The sequence below is a fragment of the Dermochelys coriacea genome, chromosome 11 (genome assembly GCF_009764565.3).
Source record: "Dermochelys coriacea isolate rDerCor1 chromosome 11, rDerCor1.pri.v4, whole genome shotgun sequence".
NCBI lineage: Eukaryota > Metazoa > Chordata > Testudines > Dermochelyidae > Dermochelys > Dermochelys coriacea.
The window spans coordinates 38,532,862-38,555,290 of NC_050078.2; the positions used below are offsets into that span (position 1 = coordinate 38,532,862).

General features: G+C 41.7%; 1 protein-coding gene across 1 annotated transcript in view; it reads right to left on the reverse strand.

Annotated features, from left to right (window-relative positions):
- STK39 (serine/threonine kinase 39) overlaps positions 1-22,429 on the reverse strand; it is a 198,400-nt gene that overhangs the window by 97,223 nt on the left and 78,748 nt on the right. The gene's annotated exons all lie outside the window — the stretch shown is intronic.

Genomic DNA, 22,429 nt, shown 5'->3' on the forward strand with positions numbered 1-22,429 from the left:
AAGATTAACAAGCTGCTGCCAACATCACCACAGCTGCAGAAGGAAGGAAGACAATATGAATGTCAGCTGGAACTGAGAATGCTTGGACAAATTAGGGAATGAAAAAAATCACGACTATGACAAAAAAAATTAAAAGTCAAATTATCCAAAAGAACAATTACAACAAGTTTCTGCGGGGATTGGCCCTCCTGTGCATGCTTTTGGTAGCCAAAGGTAAAGTACTTATTCTAACAATATACACAAGGTTTATAATTAAAAGATTTAAAAATTAAAAAGGAGGTGACAGCAAATAATTTATAAAAACAATTTAATAAACTCAAAGGATCAATATGCCCAGTATGCAGAGATCCACATAAAGCGTTCAGGCAAATGCGATTGCACCCAAAGATAAACAAGGACTGCATGCAAAGAGCAATACTATCATCTTTGGAACCTGCCAGAAACTAACCCCACCAAATGAGGCTGTAACCCAAACCCACCTAAATAATGCAGCAAGAATTCCAGTGTCGTAAAATGAAAGCTGCACACAAACTACAGAGACCTGGTGATAGGTAGAATATTAGCACAAGAGATAGTCACAATACTTAATTTTCACTAAGCAGTCTAAGGCTAGATAGAACTGCAGTATATAGATCTTTATTAACGGGGGTCTGATATTTGAACACTTTCTAAAAAAAGTGGGGGGGAGGGGGAGGAGAGCACTTCCTCAATTAGTTTTTTGCACACTTACTACGAATAGCTATCCAAACCAGTCATAAAAATAAAACTCTTAACACATTTATAGTCTAATTTAGATTTCTGTTTATAAGATACATACGGAAAACTAGAGTATATATATATAGTAAAGTAAGTAAAAATACATTGCCTTTTGTGTAATTTAAATGTGATGTGACATGATCAAGGTCACATTATGAACAGAAGTCATTCTGGTACTGAAAAAAATGCCATGCATCTTGTACTGCCAATCACAGAAGGGTAGGTTTAGCATATCTTTGTTTTTGTTTTCTTTTAAAGAAGGTTTTAGGTTCTCAGCAAGCAAGTTAAAGGATCTATCATTAAATTAAGAGAGCTGGCACTTACTGTGCGCATCATAAGCTACAACATCAGCCACTTATTTCTGCTTCCTTAGGATACATACGCTACATAGGAACATAAGATTTGCCATACAGGCTAGTTTGTGGTTGTGACACAGAGGTCCATTAGCGGTTCACTACTCTGTGTCAGTAACTCATCAGGCCTGACACATTCATTACCTAATGCACTGTTGTCATCATCTGTATAATATACAAACAGCTAACACCCAAAAATTCTTGTGAGATATATATACACGGGGTGTGTACACAGAGTTATGGATATGTGCTAGAATTATATTCTTAAAATGTGTTTGGCAAGGAATGCATAAGCAGTCTGCCTTAGACAATGGAATGTGTATTTGCTTGTCTGACCAGCATGGTTGTCAGGCAGATACAATGAGGGGACACGAAGTAAATAAAGCCATCCAAGTAGCAAATGAGGGAGACAGCCTCTGGATTATAGAGACAGTGGGTCTGAACATCAAACGATAAGCAGTTGAACCAACTGATTGTGTACAGTAATACTGTACTATACAAATATATTGAGTAAGGTCTTGTATGAAAGTCTGGGACAACTGGTGATTACTATCATTGTGAAATGTATTTATTAATGCTAGGTGAGGAATTCTAGTCTAGTAAGTCTTTGTATACACCCCATAAATACATCACACAAGAATTTTCAGGACCAGCATGATAGAACTTTGTATAAGATATCTTACATGACACCTTTTAGATACAGATTATAATCAACAGTGCGTTAGGTGTAGCATATCGGACAAGTGTTACTAACACAGTAATGAACCATCAAGGGGCCTCTGTCTCACTCCCCCCCGACATTGACACAGTACCCATCTGGGTTACCCAAGCCAATAACCGAAGTGCCAGAGCCCTAGACCTGAGAAACCAAATCTCTTACCACTCTGCGTCTGCCCTGCTCCCAGTGGAGTTCTGACCCATAGCTATCCATAGCTGTGCCAGCCTCTCTCCATACACAATTTTTTGGACCACAGTACCTTCCAGCTGTGGCTCAGTTTCCCAACTATTCACCCTCTGCTTTGCTAGCTGTGCTAGGGTCTCACTGCTCCTAGCAAACCCTGGCCACAGCCCCACTCAACACTGACTCAGTTTCCCCAGTGAGGGTTTACCTCCTCAACCACTGAGTCTGGCTATTGCAATCTTGTACCTGAGCCCTCAGGCTCAATCTTGTTACATTATTACAGAAAACACACCAAGAAAAGACATTTCCCACATTTCCACAGTCAGAAACCAGAATAACCTTTAGTGTCCATAATGACTCATGATACAGGCAGAACAATGGGGTCGACCACACCCACATCTGTTTGTCTGCTAGCCTCTGATCAGGAGACAACATTATGTCCTTCCTCCTGGGTCCCATGGGTACGACTTGACCCTCTTCTGTTCAAGCTGGATGCATCAGATTACTCCAGCGCTATTGCCATGCTCTGACACCTGGCCTCCAGCTCTTCCCATCTCGCCTCCCCTAGCAGCCTTTTCCACTACAGCCTCCACAGCTCGGGACCTTTCTCCAATGTTGAGGGATCTAGCTAAGCCATCTGCTTGGTTTGCTGCATACCCTGCCAGAGAAAAAGGGCCCCCTCTGACCCCTATTTGGAGCAAGTGCCCCATGGCATACAAGTGCAGCATAACCACTACGCTCAGATTTCTTCTGAATGGCTGCTGACAGACCCCCATACACTCAGCTATTCTAATTGCTTCTTGATGAGCTCAGCATACGTTTCTTTGCTCCTCCTGCCTTTTCTGCTTCTTACTCATCTTTACACTTCCCTTTGCTCTATTTCCTTCCCAAAATAAATGGAAAATAATAAAAGTATAACCTTTAACTGTTCCCAGACTTCTCACTTGAGAATCAAAGTTATTTTAACAGTGTTTAATGTGTAAACCTCAGTTAAAAGAGCAAGCTGCATGTAAATCCTGTTTAACTAAGCCAATGTCATGCTTGGGGTTCAACCCAGACCAGTAAGTGGTTGTGTCACCACCTGCCTGGCAACTCCGGATACCCTTCTGGAAATGCATCCGATGAAGTGAGCTGTAGCTCACGAAAGCTTATGCTCTAATAAATTTGTTAGTCTCTAAGGTGCCACAAGTACTCCTTTCCTTCTGCTTGTACGTGGGCTGTTGGTGTGCAGGCTGTGAGCCACAGCAGCACAGCATTTAAGGCACCCAAAGTTGCAGGGCAGGTAGTGACAACCCCTTACTGTTCTGGGTGGAATCCCAAAGCATCAGTGGTTCAGTAGGTCTGGTATCCCATCTGCAGCTGTGATTCATACCTAGAGAGTTTCAGGGACGGTGGAAGTTCCCTGAAGTACACCAAAACTGTTGTGTAGCCCTGTACAGGGGATAGCGGACTCCTTCCTGGCCCCTGCAGCAGTACGCTTATGTGCAAAAGCACAAAACATTCTTTGATGTAAAGTGAACAGATATAAATATAATTGGTCACAAAAATATTCAGCCCTTGTTAAGATGCAAGTAGAGTACTCAACCTTGATCTCCAACCACAAACTCTACAGGCTAACTAGGCACTATGGGCCCAATCTCAATGCTCCTAGGCCACCCATGTGTCTCAGGTATTTGTACAACTCTTATTGTCACAGTCCCTAGGTGCTGAAGTTATCTCACTTACTTCAATGGAAGTTGGAGAGTCAAGTTTATTCACAAGAGTCAGTTTGCAGAATCAGGCCTTCTGAGATATATGCCTATCCTTTGTCTGTTGTAAATTTCCTCAAGTGACCATTTGTTCTCGTATTATGGGGACAGAATTAAAAAGGAGACACCAAGTATTTTTCAGTGAGATTTTTGTACAAGTGAAACAGATGGTGATGATCATTAAACATTTCAGAGACACAAAGTAATCTTGTCTGCTCTTGATATATAGGAAATTTATATCTAAGCTCCAGTTAATGCCCCGGTATTCTTGGGAAGGGGCAGGTATAGAGGAAGACCCTATTAATAACTCCTGCCAGATCTGCCTGGAACACCCAGCACTGTTCCCTATTCTTTTTTAACTGGAGGACAGCCAACACTGTTCTGTGACCTGCATCAATCTACAGAAGGACTATTTGTTCTTAGATCATTATGGAAGCACTGCATACTATCAATCAACCAGCTGTGTTGCTCCTGCACAGCCTAAGAAGAGACATAAAATGCCTTACAAATAGTCCTATTGATACTCTTCCCAACTGCATCTACCACTATATTATTCAAAATATTCAAGATTGCAGAGAGCAGGAGCGACATCTTAATTTAATAGCTCCTCTTTGCCACTCACTGCAGCCCATTCTATAAAGAGCCCAGACCTGCCCTGGAGGCTGAGGAGCATGACCTTTAAGGCCTCTCTGCCTTGAGATGCTTAGGGTATGTCTATACTGCAAAAAAGACCTGCAGCAATGAGTCTCAAAGCCTGGGTCAACTGACCCAGTCTCACAGGACTTGCACTATGGGCCTAAAAATAGGCATCACAGATGTTTGGGCTCAGACTGGAGCCCAGACTCTGAAACACACAACCTTTGTTGGGTTTCAGAGCCCACCCCCAAACATGCACATGGCTATTTTTAATCCCCAAAGCACAAGCCCAAATCAGTTAATCCCGGCTCTGAGAGCCTGCTGCTGCAGGTTTTTTTGTTTGATTTTTGCAGTGTTAACATACCCTCAGATACGTTCACCCTAAACCTCCAGGAAAGGCATGGAGTGCTCTGATCCTTAGGATCTGCCCTTACAAACTGACTAGCACACTTATGAAGTGAAAACGAACAGTAGAACTCTGTAATATTACAACAGTAGTGGGTGTAGGTAAGAAACATGAACTCAGAAAAAGCAATGAGGCTTTATACATAAGGCTGTTTGTGCAAATTTTCTACACTGATGCCACTTCTGCACCTACATTTCATAAGTAATTCTGACAATCAAGTGCAGAGACCATTGGAAGGTCATTATTGTGGGAGTGATTCTTAAGACCATGATACTATGTGATCAACCGGAAGAACCACTGCCACAGAAAAAGCAACAATTCTTTGGGCATGTTGAAGTAGGAAATCGGAAATATTTGCATTTATACCATGCTTATATCACATCTATTTAGATAAATATAACAATGGCCATATTGGGTCAGACCATAGGTCCATCTAGCCTAGTATGCGGTCTTCTGACTGTGGCCAATGCCCGGTGCCCCAGAGGGAATGAACAGGTAATCATCAAGTGTTCCATCTCCTGTAGCCCATTCCCAGCTTCTGGCAAACAGAGGCTAGGGACACCATCCCAGCCCATCCTGGCCAATAGCCATTGATGGACCTATCCTCCATGAATTTATCTAGTTCTCTTTTGAATCCTGTTATAGTCTTGGCCTTCACAACATCCTCTGGCAGAGTTCCACAGACTGACTGTGCATTGTGTGAAAAAATAATAGGCAGGCGGTTTAAAACAAAGAAAAGGAAGTAATTTCATTTGGTGACTCCTAGTTCTTGTGTTATGAGTAAACAACACTTCCTTATTTCCTTTCTCCATACCAGTCATGATTGTATAGACCTCCATCATCTCCCCCCTTAGTCGTCTCTTTTCCAAGCTGAAAAGTCCCAGTCTTATTATCTCTCCTCATATGGCAGCTGTTCCATACCCCTGATCATTTTTGTTACCCTTTTCCAATTTCAATACATCTTTTTTGAGATGGGACGACCACATCTGCATGCAGTATTCAAGATGTGGGCGAACCATGGATTTACAGAGAGGCAATATGATATTTTCTGTCTTATTATCTATCCCTTACTTAAAGATTCCCAACATTCTTTGGTTTTTTGACTGCTGCTGCACATTGAGTGGATGTTTTCAGAGAACTATCCACAATGACTCCAAGATCTCTTTCTTGAGTGGTAACAGCTAATTTAGACCCCATCATTTTATATGTATAGTTGGGATTATGTTTTCCCAGTGGGCATTACTTTGCATTTATCAACATTGAATTTCATCTGCCATTTTGTTGCCCAGTCTCCCAGTTTTGAGAGATCCTTTTATAGTTCTTCATAGTCTACTTGGGACTTCATCATCATGAATAGTTTTGTATCATCTGCAAATTTTACCACCTCACTGTTTACCTCTTTTTTCCAGATCATTTATGAATATATTGAATAGGACTAGGCCCAGTTCAGACCCCGGGGGAGGGGGGACCACTATTACCGCTATTTATTCTCCATTGTGAAAACGGACCATTTATTCCTACCCTTTGTTTCTTATCTTTTCACCAGTTACCAATCTATGAAAGGACCTTCCCTCTTATCTCACGACAGCTTACTTTGCTTAAGAGCCTTTGCTGATGGACCTAGTCAAAGGTTTTCTGAAAATCTAAGTACACTATATCCACTGGATCCCCCTTGTCCACATGCTTGTTGACCCCCTCAAAGAATTGTAGTACATTGGTGAGGCATGATTTCCCTTTACAAAAAACCATGTTGACTCTTCCCTAACAAATTATGTTCATCTATGTGTCTGACAAACAGAACTGCTGCCAGTTTGCAGAACTATTCCTTATCACACAGTATAATTCCTAGTGCTTTCCACCATCCAGTTTTAAGAGTCTCTAGCAACAAGATTTTCACTTTTCTGACAAACCGTTCCATGCTTGTATAGATCTTGTTGTAAATTTACCCTTTCTTAATGTCACCACAGTACTTGTTCTACTCCCTGTACTATACTCAATATGTTATTTTACCACAGTATTTACACAGTCTAGATCTTGGAAGGAGAGAACCTACGTTTGTAGAAGTTTCAAAAGCTATAGCTAAAGCTATAAGACTAAGTCATAATGTAGCAGTTTTAAAAGCTCAATACCTCGTGACCTCTGAGGCCTAAAAAAATACCAACTCTTATTGGAAAGCAGGATATGGAAGGAAATTAGGTCACAGCTTCCTCCAAGTAATAAAATGCTCCTGTTTCATCCCTCATTGTTCAAAAGTCCATTCAAAACATGCCCTTGGTCCAGGACTATATCTGGTCTATCCTAAGTCTCAGACGCAACAGCGATCTCTCCAGAACACCATGGCTCATGGATGGGTTACTATAAAGGAAGGCTTATGCTGAAAACCACCTCTCCTGTTTCTTCTAGCTTCTTCAGTGGTGGTGAATTTCACTTTCCAGTGAAGCAATTTTTCACCATTATTAAAATCATTTTAGAAAGAGCAGATTTTCTATAAACATGTGACTTTAACTTCTTCATTTAATATCTATAGAAAGTGCGTTAGGATTCTCGGTCAGAAAGACATTATACATGAATAAATAGCACTGAAAATAAAGTGCTGCTGCCCAGCAAGACCGACAAGAAATTCAAGGGAAAAAAAATCACTCCACTTAAGTGCCCACATGGGGGTTAATCTCTGAAAAGCCTGTTGCACAAGGATCATTGCATGACTCTCCTACTCAATTTTTGTATTCATGGTTTTTGCATCAGGGTCTTGCCACAGTATCGTCACTCCAATGAATGTTTCCTCTTCCCATGAGAAGGTATTCACCTTGTTATGGAAGTAGTTCTATCTTCACAATTGTGGGCACAATCTCAATTACACTAATGCCCCACCAATGTAATGAGAGGCCTTCATAAAGCTGAGAATAGAAGTCTACATCTAATAGAAAATTTGGTGTACAGTTCATGGACATAAGGCAGGGTGTCTGTAGCATCCCTGTAATCTGGTAGCTCATTGAAGGTAATTTGCAGTTCAGAAAGGGGTGAATGACACTTGAGGTAAATGGCACATTCACAGTCTCATTGCTGGCATGTTCAAATAGATTCCATGATGCAGCATCACCTAATTGGCACAGCAATGAAGAGTCTTGGCAGAATGATGTTTGTGCGTGTATGCCAAATTTCAAAGGTAAATCTGGTTTAATGAGGTGTGTACATAAAACCTGGGATTACAAAAAGGGACCACCAGCTCTTTGATGTACTAATTTATTCATGAAGTGGCAGAGATCCTAGCTGCTCTCAGAAAGATTATACAACTATGCAAATTTAATTAAGATTTAAAATGCAGGCTATGGTAATTGATAGCCAATAGGCCAAATCCTGTGTGAGGTGATTTTCTGAAATTAGTTGGTGACCAATGGGACATAAAAAGGAATTTGCATATTTCAATATTTATGACTTTTGAACTTTATAGAATGACCACCAGGAGACTACTCTGTCAAGGTCATTCCTGCAATAAGGCTTTCCTTTGTCTGTTTAATTGTAAAATGGTCTTTATTCTGCCTCTCTTCACTGAAATACTCATATGCAAGATACACAACCCTAGGGATTAGCTGTTCTCTACATATTTTAGGTGAGAATTTACATAGCTGTTTATATTCAGGACAGCTTGAATATGTGATAATCTGGCCAAGAATTCCAGAGTATTAGTCATTTAGAAATTATCAATTCTGGCCTAATTTGGTCAATTTGAGAGATTTATCTTTACCCAAAATCTCAAAAGAGCTCATCTTTGGAATCTGATGCAATAATATACCCATTATTTGTTATGTTAACTATTTTACAGAAACAAGAATTAGGACATCATAAAAACATTTCTAACTTGGGCTCTGGCCATTTGCACAGGATATTGCTTCTATACTACATGCCATCTCTGAGAAGCAGAGCAACTTCTTCAGATACACCTATCCCAGTTTGTTCCATGACTTTTGATCTTTGCCATTAGTTTTAAAAGGTTAATATACAAACATGAGCATTTCAGTAAAATATTCAGGAAAAATAAAGACATGCAAGTATTTAATACCTGCTAATACAAGTTTATGTTCTTCTCACTGGAATCAGTCAAACACCATAGTTGTCCAATTCCATTTCAAGTCAACCACTGCTTAAAATAATGTCCAGGCCCTCACACAGCACTCTCCAATGCTAATGGGAGACATGCTCTGAGGGCAAAGTTTTGTCTTTTGAGTTAGTCCATTGCTAATGATATATTACAACACAAATAAGGGCATGAATACATGGACTCCCATCAGTAAGGGGCACACATTTGCCCTTTAGGAGTAACACATATACATCTCTGACTAAAGTATAGTACTAGGATAACAAAAAAGAAAAGGAATAGAAAGGGAGGAAAAAGGAAAGGAAATAGGGAGGGAGATGTTAGTTTCCACCTTCTAGGAATTATGCTAGGGTATTTAAATTACCTGGTATTCTCCCCCTTCATACCCCCCCCAGAGTACTAAATTAGTCCCCTCGGTCACTGTGGCATAGCTCAGGACAATTAGCTGCAAATCACAAATATGGCCATATAGAAAAGCTCTCTCTCTTCCTTTTAATGCCTCATAGCTTGTCCGCTCCCCACCCCCATCCCTTTTTTAAAGCAGAGATCCAGCCAACACTTCCACATTTCTGTGCAGGCAGAAGCAGGGAGCACAGAAGTCCATGTACTTTATTAGTAATAAACCAGAACTGAGTTTAACTGAGGAAAGCAAGCACTATCTCTGGGAGTAAATGAAAAATACTGTGTTAGAACCAAGCACCTCCCAGCACGAAATAGGATTTTCATTTTGAGGTAGGAGATTTATGACATAAACCATCATCACACAGGGCCTATCACACAGGGGGTATGGTGATTCAGTGGAGAGCTGCCTCTACTACATCACTCTCTCCTTACCTCACCTTCATGGAACACTTTCTGAATCCTGCACTGGGCAGGGCTGGCCACACAGGCAGCACTCTACATTCTCAACCCTAAGGAATTTGATGAGTTAATGCTCACACACTCAGCATTAAACTTACTCATCTTTTCCTAAGTGCTGCAGAACCCTATTTGGGGCTCTCCAGTATCTGACAGCAGACTCCAGGGGCAAAGATGGCTGGTGCCTCTGTTATTGGTGGCCACATCCTGCTTGTCAAACCCTGTCTTTGAGGGAAGAACAGACAGGAAAGTTCCAGAGGGGTGACCTCAGAGTTTTCTGTCCTCTCTCAGGGTGCAGCTCACATGCCTGGGGGAGCCTATCCTACTCCATGAAGATCTGTGTGTCTAGGGAAATTATTGAGCATGCACAAAATTACATCCCTTTCTTCCTCCAGTATTCAGGGACTTAAATTTGTTTAGTGGTGGGGTTATTTTAATTTCTGGATAGTCTAAATCAAAGAACAAGTCTTTGTGTTTGCTCTGAAGGCATTGAGATGCATGATCATCATGATCTCTTCCAGGAGAGAGTTCCAGATTAGCAGCCAAGCTGCTGAGAAAGCTGCATCTTCCATGGACTGAGTCAATGCCTAGCCTGTTCTATCTAAGTCAGAGTGTCAGGTTTGAGAATACAGTTGTTAGGTGACAGATTTGTGCACGCACACTGAAAGATCACATTTTTCAATCACGGTAACTACCAATGGCACTGTAAGACACGACAATGTTAGGAGAGGCCTTCATTCTTTTTATTTTGAACTTAATTTTAAAAAGGATAGTCCAAGATCTTTTACTCAGACATGCTTCAAAATAATTAAAAAAAAAACCCCACCACCCCCCTGTGTTTCTGGACCTACAATATTAGTAATTTAAGCTACTAACACCTGCTTGGGGATTAAAATGTATGTTCCTGATTATACAATCTCTCAAATCAAATATTCATTCTTAAATCTTAATTTAAATGGTTAATAACCACAAAGATGTTTATAAAATATATTACTCTGGATTTAATTAAGGCAATTAAGAGAAAAAACTAGAATTTAAAGGGGGGGTACTGTATACTACTTGACTGACAGCAAGGGTATACACTTGCTTAACAAGTTGCATTTCTGTGCAAGATGGAGGGTGAATGGACTGGCAGGAACAAAGGAAGACATGGGCAGGCTGGAACCAGGAGAAAAAGGGACCCAAACAAATAAAATAGAAAGAAGAGGTAAACAAGTGAACTCTTAATTTTTCATACTGACTCAGTCACCTTTACAACCATCTTCTTACTCCTCTTTCCAGCTCTCCCTCCAGCATACTCACATCTCTTATCTTCTCACTTCCTTTACTCCTTAACTGACCCATATTTTACCCTCAACAGCTCTTTCACCCTGCTCCCAGTTCAGTTTCCAGTGGTCACAGGAGTAGGTCAGCATGGCAACACACTATGCTGCTAAGTGAAAACATTTCACACGAGTTCCCCACGAAAGATGGAACACTAGCACCATAAATGAAGGGTGGCAGCAATGTGAACGTGAGAAGGATCATGACTCTCGCAGCAGGAGCAAGGCAACACAGCATTTAGATTTAATTAAAAATGATTGATTGAAGGTGGAAGATCTTTAGCAGCCACTCAAACACGGACATTAACATTTTCATACTCCACATGGGAGACACTGTTATAAACAAAGTGGAGCAAGGGAGTAGGGAGGGTCTGTAAGGGGAGAAAAAATACCCAGGAAAACTAGAACTAAGTCAAAGAGAATAAGAACAGGTCTACACTTAAAACTTGCTTAGGTGGATATCACTACGCTGCTCAAGTGTGTGGATTTTTCACATCCATGGGTGACATAGTTGTACCAAAGTCATTTTCTAGTGTAGACCTGCCCTAAGAACAGGACATGTGGGGGTAGTTAGGATATCCTGTCCTCCTCCCCCAATATGTTCATCTATGCCAGTCTATCTTTTTTATGAGGAGGAAGAGGGATCTTTAAAAAAACCACTGTTCACCTTGCCCTAGGAAAACAAAAAAAAACAAAACAAAATAAAAAAAACAAAAAACCCAGTTTAACTGGTGTGTAAGTTCATGAATGAACTTTTCATCAGTCTCCACAAATAATTTGCAAGACTTCAAGCTTCCAAGAGATTCCAAGAGACAACCCTACGTCTCCTTTCACAGTAGATAAGGCTTTCCAAATGAGGGAACTTTCACAAGAAACTGAAGCACCCAACGTTTAATGTCCTAAGCCCTACCTTCAAATTTAAAAATAACTACTTGCTGTGATGTGCTACAGGGTACTCAGAGTCAGTGCTGTAAACAGGGAAGGCCTGGGAATTCTGAAATGGCACCGAGCACAATTAGCTGCAAGCAGAAACAAAGACTGAGTCATCGTCAGTGGCACTCTCTGCTGACACCCATTATCAACAGGTAGACAGCCCAGTGTGTCCCCCTTTGGGGTTAACCCTAACAAAGCACTCACCTCTACTGTGCTGCAAAAAAGATAGGATTCCAGTTTTCACTTCTCACAGAAGTAGTGATGACCAGATTACCACTAATGAAGAATTTACGGTTTTGCAACCATGCACCTTTCTGCTCATCTGCACCACAACAAAGCACTTCACAGCCAATAGCTTTACAAACACTAAAGTACTGCAGAAGAGGTTCTTGTTTTCCCCTAGCCAACAAGGAAATGTTGAATCATGATATTAACGGTAAGACTAAGGAACCTTTGTAGGTAGTAGTACTAACAAGAGATTGCCATTGGTCCCCTTTGTTTTGTCTTCAAATGGCTGTCCAGCTTTCCCTCCTTTTCCTTTCTAAGGTCTTTGCCCAATCCACCCTCTTACTCGGTCCCCAACTCCTCTTCTCACAATAATAATGCTTCTTTGAGCAATCAAAGTTCAGAGTTCAGACTCGAGGCTCCATGTTGCTTTACCTTGCATAGCTTGTGTGTAACAAGAACGGAATGTTTCCCACAATATTTGTAACGCATGCTTCGTTTTGGAAAGCAGAATTAAGCCAGACATGTTTATACTCAACCTAAACAAGTTTAGGGATCCAAAATCTGATCTTGGTTTCTATTACTGTCACGTTATCTGAAGTGTGCTGATTTTATTTTTTCAAGTAATATTTCTCCAATTGTTAGTTCCACTACATAAAATTCCATTGTCATTTTTAAAAACAGAAAGTCATCCACATCTCTCCAATTCATATTGTTTCATTGAAATATTTCATCTTTTAAGCACAAATGTGCAGCTGTATGGAAGAGGAATTGGAAGTTTAAGTCCTTAGGGTAATGAAGATTGAACGCTTCTCTGAAGGGAAAAAAAAAAAAAAAAAAAAAAAAAAAAAAAGAGAGAGAGACAGCCTGAACACAGGAATCCCAAACTAGCTATTCTCATGGCACCCCCTAATGGCTAGTTCATAGATGTGAACAGAGCCATCCACTTGTTTTTCCGCAGCTCAAAGTAAGGTACTGTACTACAGCCCAGCAGTTAAAGACAGGAGTGGAAAGAAACCAGCTTAAAGGGGTAACTAATTGCTGAAATAGATAATTCAGCCAAAGATACAAGACCTAGACCTAGAAGCTCTAGAGCTCCATTTCCTAGCTACTCATATGGATAATCAGAGTGATGGTAAATCACTATCAAAAGATAGTTATTTGTTTGAGAAGTAATTGGAAATTTATGTTCAAAATTTTCAGATCCCCTTCACCATGTGTTACCCTTCAGAGTATGTCTAAGTGACCAACCAACCACTTTCTTAGAAAATATATAATGATGGAAGTTGAATGCTGCCTTACTTATAGGTTTCCCGACTGCACAATTGCTTTCTAAGGCACTGATCCTAGCAGCAATACAAGTATAATCCGGGTACCAATTAAGTTAATGATAGAACCCCCACTGGTTTCAATAGGGCCCTTTAAGATAAAGTGCTTACTACAGTAAGTACGACAACTGACCGCAAGCACTACGCCCAGCCATGTGTTATTTAGGATCATGCCCTAAAAAATAAGGGCTAGGATGATAGCTGAATGCAACCTTAACTATAACTTCCACTAGCATAAAAAGTTACACTAAAGCTCAAAGGTTTGAGAATGCTGCATTAGGTGTCACACTTTAATTCCTCCCTTTGCAACTAAAATAGCGAAATTAAAGGTCTCTACTCCCTCTTACATACATCACAAGATTCCTCAAATTTGAGTTCTGCATCTCTACATGGATTTGATAAGGTTTGCAGAAGTTCATTCTTCAATACTTTTTTTTATTTTTATAAGCCTATTCAAATGAAAGCTCTAGTACAATTTGGATGCTGAAATCAGACATTTTCACAGTACTTGAGAATAAACACAGAGACCCAAACAGTTTCCATATTGAATGTGTCTGAATTAATTATCAAAAAGAAGCTTGTATTCTAATGAGTGCAATAGTTTACACCCCAGAACCAAAGCCTTTTCTAACTTAATGCTTTCTGTAACTATAATTATTACCATGTCAATGTAGAAGGCAGAGCACACTTCATTTTTATTTTGCACTTAAATCAACGTAATACAAATACATTGCTGCCCTCTCCTGGGCATGTGATTATTAAACTATATGGTTAGAAATCCAAACCTTTTAAAACTCAGAGCTGTTTATTTGCTTTTTTGATTGAACTTCATATTCTGTATGCATCTGTGCATGTACATTTTGAATACACCTAGCCCGGCAGCTGTTAAAGAGAGCTTTCCCCCCCAATATTATTTACATACCCACTATTCCAGCGTGTCCCAATTCATCTTCTGCTCTTCTAGCCATGCCTATTTTAAGGGCTTGTTCCCATCAACCCCCAAATGTTCAGCCCCATACTAGGTTTTTTTAATTCTTGAGCAAGGAATATTTTTCAGTTATATCTATTCTCCCATAAATTCTACCTCTGGCTATGTTATTCCCATACTGTCCAGTTCCACTTCTCTAGCAGTCCCCCAGTAGTTCCTACCACATCTCCAGCTGCAAGAGTCAGGTCATAAGAAGTCAAGTTTTGTTTGTTTGTTTTAAAGAAATGAAAATGAATTTTTTTTGCCTTCTTTTGGTTTCTGAACCTTTCCAAGCTTCTCTACAACCGTGAGCATTAGAAACCTATTTCATTTGTTTTTATGTTAAGTAATGAGAGCAGAGATTTTTTTTTTTTGACTCCAGAAGCTGGAGCTTTCAATTATTATGTACATACACTCTGAGACTTGCAATAAAACAGTGAGTGCAGGCAACACCGGTGGTGAGCTGGAGCCAGTTCCCACCGGTTCGCTAGAACCGGTCGTTAAATTTAGAAGCCCTTTTAGAACCGGTTGTTCCGCAAGGGACAGCCGGTTCTAAAAGGGCTTCTAAATTTAACCAGCTAAAAGTGGCGGCCTTAGGCGCCAACTCCATGGGTGCTCCAGGACTGGAGCACCCACGGGGAAAATTTGATGGGTGCAGAGCACCCACCGGCAGCCCCCCTCCCACCCGCGGCCCCAGCTCACCTCCACTCCGCCTCCGCCTCTTCCCCTGAACGTGCCGCCACACTCTGCTTCTCGGCCCCCACCCAGGCTTCCCGCGAATCAGCTGTTCACACGGGAAGCCGGGGCGGGCTGAGAAGCAGGCGGTGGCTTCGCACTCAGGCCCAGGGAGGTGGAGGTCAACTGGGGTGGGGAGGCGCAGACGGCGGGGAGAGGAAGTGTGAAGCCACCGCCTGCTTCTCAACCCTCCCCAGCTTCCCGCGCAAACAGCTGATTCGCAGGAAGAATGCGGGGAGGCGTGGAGAAGCAGAGCGGGGTGGTGCGTTCAGGGGAGGAGGCGGAGTGGAGTGGAGGTGAGCTGGGGCTAGGCATGAGGCGGGGAGCTGCCAGTGGGTGCTTTGCACCCACCAAATTTTCCCCGTGGATGATCCAGCCCCGGAGCACCCATGGAGTCAGCGCCTAAGGCGCCAGTTTTGATGTGATCAGTGGGGGGAGCAGCCGCTCCCGTGTTCCCCCACTAGCTACACTCCCCCACCCCTAGGAGCCAGAGGGACCTGCCAGATGCTTCCTGGAAGCTGCCCCAGGTAAGCACCTCCAGGACTCCTCACCTCACCCCTCAGCAGGTCCCTCTGGCTCTTAGGGGTGGGGTGGGCACCCACTACCGTGGCCCACGAGACCCTCCTGCCCAGTTCTGGGGGCAGTCAGGGGACAGGGGAGGAGTATGGATAGGGCAGGAGTCCTGGGGGGGCAGGCAACGACCCCCTTGTGGGGTGAGGAGGGAGCCAGTTGTTAAGATTTTGGCAGCTCATCACTGGGCAACACTGCTTCCAATTCATCCTTCAAATTCAACTGTAATCCTTTCTGGAGCTAAACTACATTGCCCATGCCTCTTGACAGTTTAACAAAAACAAAACAAAAACACCATACAGGCCACTTCCCATGCTTCCAGACCTCTTCTTTTCCAAATGTTCACACGTACAGATTACGTTTTGGAATGAATGGGGGGTTCTTTGACTGTCCCCATACCAAGTTAAGCAGGCACAAGGACCTACCCCTCCACCATGTTTTACAGCATATTAGGAAAACAGTAGTCCTCCATATCCACTGTGTACGTGAATCCTGAGCAATGTCTGTTCAGTTTGGCCTCTTCTAGATTGAAGGGACTGAGGGCTGTAGGACTCCAGAGAGGAGTAATGGGCTACAGAGCTGTCCACCCTCCAACACCCTAGCTCAAATCAAGCACAGTTAGTGACAGCCAACACCTCACACTAGTGTTTGTTGGCCTACACAAGGGGAGTTGGTGGTTTCAATCCTGCTAAAGAACTGGAAAGTACCCACATCTAGAAACTCCACCACAACTGGCACCTCTCACAGGCAAGAGGCCAGGGACTGAATAGTCATGGAAAATTAGCTATCCCCTTAGGCTAGGAGCCCTCTCAGAGCTAAGACAGGTAACAAGAAGCTTGCACTACCATTGCCTAGAATGCAAAAAGAAAAGGAGTACTTGTGGCACCTTAGACACTAACAAATTTATTAGAGCATAAGCTTTCGTGAGCTACAGCTCACTTCATCGGATGCAACTTATTAAAGCTTATGCTCTAATAAATTTGTTAGTCTCTAAGGTGCCACAAGTACTCCTTTTCTTTTTGCGAATACAGACTAACACGGCTGCTACTCTGAAACATTGCCTAGAATCAACCCCTTCTGTAAAGAAAAGGCTTGTTTCAACAATTCTCATGCCAGAACTTTTCCACCACCACAAAATTCATTTAACACTTTGTGCCATCAGACTACACAATACATTTCTGATATTAGAACACGTGTTCACTGTCATGATCTTTAACAGATTAAACCAAGATACAGCCAATGCTAAGCATTCTAAAGTCATGAGTCAGGCCCAAAAGGTAGCATGAGATTGGTTTAAAAATAATGCAAGATTTAAAAATAAGTGGGGTCTTACTTGCCTTCTCAGCGTTGAATCTTTCGAGTGCACACAGCTTATGATTCTGGGCTTCTCTGCAACCACAAGCGCTAGAAACTTCAAGGTTTTTGTTTTGTTTTGTTTTTATTCTCAAGCAGTTATTTAATTTCAGGAACTGGGGTTCTAAAAGAGCAGCCTCCAACCACCATGAGATTCATGATAAAATTGCAAAAAAAATTTAAAAAAAAAAATCAAATCTGCAATAGTTAAGAATTTGAATACATTTGTGTCAGCTTACATGCCCATCAATACTTTGTTTCAATCATAGAGAGACTCAAACAACCCTGGAGTCCCTCATCAGAGCTATTGCTAGAAACATCTAAACAAGCCATCCAGTCAACACTGGCACGCAAGAGACAATCACTGTTTCACTGAAGTTAAGTTTGAAAAACATCACCTATAGGTTCTTATGATGAAGATAAACATGTAGGTGCTTTTAAATCATAATGGACAGTATACAATGGCTGCCATTTTAATTGCTGTATGATATAAAGTCACTTGCACTTTAAGTGGCAGTGGAATATGGACCATCTTGGGCACCAACACTGAGTAGTTTCAAAAGTCTAGGGTTTGTTTATGAGATTGGTTTGATTCTGCAAGTTCAGGATTGGAGAGGACTCAGGCTCAACACCCACAAGTGTTCCAAGGCTTCCGTTGACAGTGTAAGTGCCATATTGGAAAAAAACAGAAACTCACTGTTTTGGTTTCCACATATCTTATGACAGCAGTTTATTTCATACATGTCCCAGGGTCAGCATGGCTCACAGCAATCCTCTTCCTGAAATTGCAGGGTCAGGACAAAGTTTATCAACTTCAGGCTTGTGTTGTGGAGATCTCATTCAATTTCCATCCACTTGTTAATTCAGACACAATCAGAAGCTAATATTCTTATTGTGTGGATTGTTTTTTTTCTCTTTTAGAAGAATTTGTTTAGTAATAATATTTGCTTTCAGTATGATATTTGATAGCACCTTATAAATATTTTTTTTTCCTTTTAGCATAATACAATCAGTCTAGCCACAAAGGAATCAAGACACTTTCCTTGGAGTTATATTTTATTTAAACTGAGGATAAAATCCTACTCCCATTGAAGTACTACTATTGACTTCACTTCAGTGTGATCAGGATGAGGCCCCAAGTTCTAAAGTGTACTTCTGCTCATAAACTGGATGCACAGTTATATATTTGGAAAATGTAAGTTACAAGTACAATACTAATAAGCCTGAAAAAAATACAGTGGAACTTATCTTAAAATAAGAACATATGGAAAGGACTGGCAAAAAAAATAGAATAAACTTTAACTAAAGTCATAATGGAAACCACATTCTTGCTTAAGACAAGAATTTCCTTATTGTGCCTATTTCTCCACTTAAACGGTCTTCCCCAGCCCTCAAGCCTCCTGACACAGCAGTCCCCAGGATTTCAAAAAATATAAAGAAATCTCTTGGAAAAGTTGCCTCATAGCTGTAGCCTCATCCAACTCCCTATTCAGCTCTTATGTCTCAGGACAGCTGACCAACTCCCTAATCTACTGACTTCTTAACCACTGTAAAATCTCAAAAGATAAACTCCTGGGGCCTGTGGAGGAAGGGAGACGGCTGGGGTGGGAAGAATAGAAGACCATCCAAATTCTGAGCTTAATGTTCACCCTTCCTCCAGTTACTATTTGAAAATGTTTCCTAACCTCAAGAAGAGGGCCAATGCCTAAAGATGCCTGTTTTCACCAATCCCTGGCTCTTAGTGCAATTACACCTGCATGATGTCACTTTATTTTCCACTGTGACCTCTAACAATACATGCGTGTTCTACATTACAAAATGCAACCGGACTCCAACTCAATATAAATACATTTATAACAATTCTGTGTATCTTGGAGTGCCAATAAGAAGTTTCCTAGTAAGTTTTGTAAGGAAAGTCAGTACTAACATACATTAAACTAGGTTTTATGGAGGAATGGGAGGGTGAAAGATAAGTCACACTCCTCTCACATGATCAAATTCAGAAAGTGTCTGGCTACCATTACTGTGGCTGAAAGTGACAAGAGGGAGGAGATTTCAAAATGCAAAGTTAACTCTGTAGAAAAAAACATATAAACCTAGAACTGGTAAATTAACAAACAAACAGGAAAAAAGGGAGGGGGCATAAGATTGGGGAGTAGATATCTATTGTAAATCCCAATTTTTTACAGCCTCGCACATTTTCCCCACTCCTTTAAAGCTGCTGGTGTCTTTAGGATTATACCAAGCTGATGTGAATCAGGTTTAAAATAAAGGAATAAGCACAAATAGTGCTGATGCAGCACAGCAGCAGCAAAATAAAAGAGGACATTAGGTAAGAGAAAAAAGTTAACTAAGTGGAATAAGGCCAGAGTTCTGAGCAGCGAGGAAAACTAATCACACATATCTTAGATGCAACAGAAATTACATTACAATACCTGTACTAGCAGGATTGGCATGGATGTCAATTACAGGCATTTCATGCCAAATGCCATATTAAAATATATTTTAAAGTACTGATGACACCAATTGCCTTCCCCACTTTTCCAGCCCATGGGTTCTTCGAAAAGTGATTTCTAACTGACATTTCACATGTTGCATAAGTTTAGTTGCTCAAGTTCTATTTATAAAATATTTTAAACAATCAATTCAATATTGAAATAGATTTATATTTTATAGCATCTTAAAATAGCAGCCAACAAAAAATTGTAAGTGAATTAAAGCTTAAATTTCCAATGAATATTAATGTTGAGGCTTTTAAAACTTTTAAATAATTTAATGTCTTCACTAGCTGAAAACTTAACATTTTTCAGTTTATGTTGCAGTTGGCAGATGTTTACTCTATTGGCATTTTTAGTACATGATGGCGTTTACAGCTCTCTCAGGAGGTCTGTTTTCTTCACAACTCTAAGGAGGTCGGGGAAGTGTTGGGGTTTACCCTGAATCTGAGAACAGAGGTGCCCAAACTTGGTCTTGGGAGTACTTAATGGCCATCCATGGAGAGCTAGCATTGTGCTGGCTTCTCATTTCCAAATGAAAAGTTACTTTATGAAATAAAAAAAAAGAAAAGGAGTACTTGTGGCACCTTAGAGACTAACAAATTTGAGCATTTTTGGAGAGGAAGATGTCTGTCTGTATCTGTAAGAGTTTTTTCATGAAGTTGATAGATTTCCACTCCATATGGCTAAATTCAGTGCCTTGCATAACAACAGGTTAGTCTCTAAGGTGCCACAAGTATTCCTTTTCTTTTTTGCGAATACAGACTAACACGGCTGCTACTCCGAAACCTGTTTTTATGAGATAAAGTTACGTTAAATACTTTCCTAATGAGAATTTGCTGCAGTTGACTCCGATATTATGGGACTGTGAATGAGAGGGGAGGCTGGTCTGCATGGTCAGGAGACAAACTATTTAAAATGTGGCCCGTACTATAAAGGTTTAGAAATGGGTCTTCGGAGATAGAAGATTATAATGATTCCCATTGTGGTATAAAATGAAAAATCCTATTTCCCCCCCCCCTTTTAAAAGTTAAATTACACAAACTCCTTCCAACACATGTTGCCGTCACCACATGGGCAAAGAGATGTGGTGCTCACTGCGCTCCCTCTGAGTCTTCCATTCCTCCTGTGTGTTGGGGTATGTAAGGATTATATAAAGACCTGGGTAACTGCTTTCATGGTAATAGGGAATGCGGCACAGGCAAGCACTATTTCTTCACTTGATAGATAAAGTTGCCATCCTTTTCCCTTCCCTTGTTAAGGATAGATAAATTTTGCAGCTGCATGAGGAATATGGTTGTCTGAAGGATAACCTTGTGTGAAGAAGCGTACCCCCGCCCACCCGCCAGGTACATAAACGAGCTTGGGCCATGGCCCCTTCCTCCCTCCCCTGTGAACTGCTGATTAAGAGAACTTGTGGCTACAGTTACTGCAAAGAAATGTATCTTCAAGATAAAAAGGTCTGTATAATATGCTTAATGCTCTAAACAGTAAACAGGGCAGGTATAATTATATTCAGTATATAGCTATTAATATTCAGTATGGGCATTCAAATAATCAAATAAGGGTTTTGAGGGTGTTATGTAAATACCTAAATTTAATACATTAACTTAGATAAAAGAGATGAACAAGTACCGCAATAAAGAAGTTCATTTACTCAATCCGCCTCTGGATCCTCCTACTCCTTCTTCCAATCTTTAACACTGCCTACTTCTTCCCAACCACTCCATTTCCAGAACTGCTTCTCCTCCTCCTCTAGAATATTACCACCACGCACCCTGCCACAGATCCCTATTGCCTGTCACTGATTTCCAATAGGGTCTTGTAACCCAACGGGAACAGACTATGTGCGTTAGGTCAGGTATGAAAACCATCCGACACTCTCCAGCTTGGGTCAGAAGGGTGTGGGGGTGTGTGCGCGCACGTGTGTGTGTGCGCGCGTACACACACACAGTTCCAGCTTCCTAAAGCCCTTATCAGATTCCCTTTTTAGCCTACGTTAGTTATTACCCTCGCCTGCTCCTCCTGTCAGCCCTTCACACTGCCTTCTCCTCCCCACCCCCACTCCTTTCCCGCGGCGCTGCCCTGCTTTCCCCAGGCCCACCATCTCCACAGTTCCCCCTGCCCCACAATCCTCTGTTCTCCTCCACTCTCCTCCTATACCTTCCCTCTCCCCTCAACATCCTCCTCACTCCCCAGCCCGTCTGACCAGGACCCCATTGCCGCCCCTCTGAAAGTACAGTACCCCAAGCAGGAATGACTTTGGTGGAGCAACAGGATTCAAACTCCCAGAAGCAGGACAAGGATTAATTCTAAGGAGAGCAGTGGCCGTAGTGGGGCTGCTGTTTCCCAGGTGGGTGGAAGCATCCTAGTGCTGCTGGCAAGTTGAGCCTGCTCAGGGGCAGGTGCCTGTCTCCCCACCTCACAAGAAGGAACAGAAGGGGGAATAACCCCTGGGCCTGCACGGCTAGGTAGCAGATGCTCCAGCTGCTTGGCCTTATCACAGAGATGGAGTGTCTGAGCAAACCACTGCTGGCCTGCTGGTCCCTGCAGACAAGGCAGCTTTTCCAATGAGCAGGGCTGAACTCATCACTTCCCACAGGCCCTGAACTTCCATGAAGGCAAAAATCCCACTGATCCTCTGGTCATGGAACACCCCACCTTGGCCTGGAGGCAGTAACCCCAGTGCTTTGCCCATAGCTCCCTGAGCACAAATACCCTACAACTGTCAGAGCTGAAACAATTCT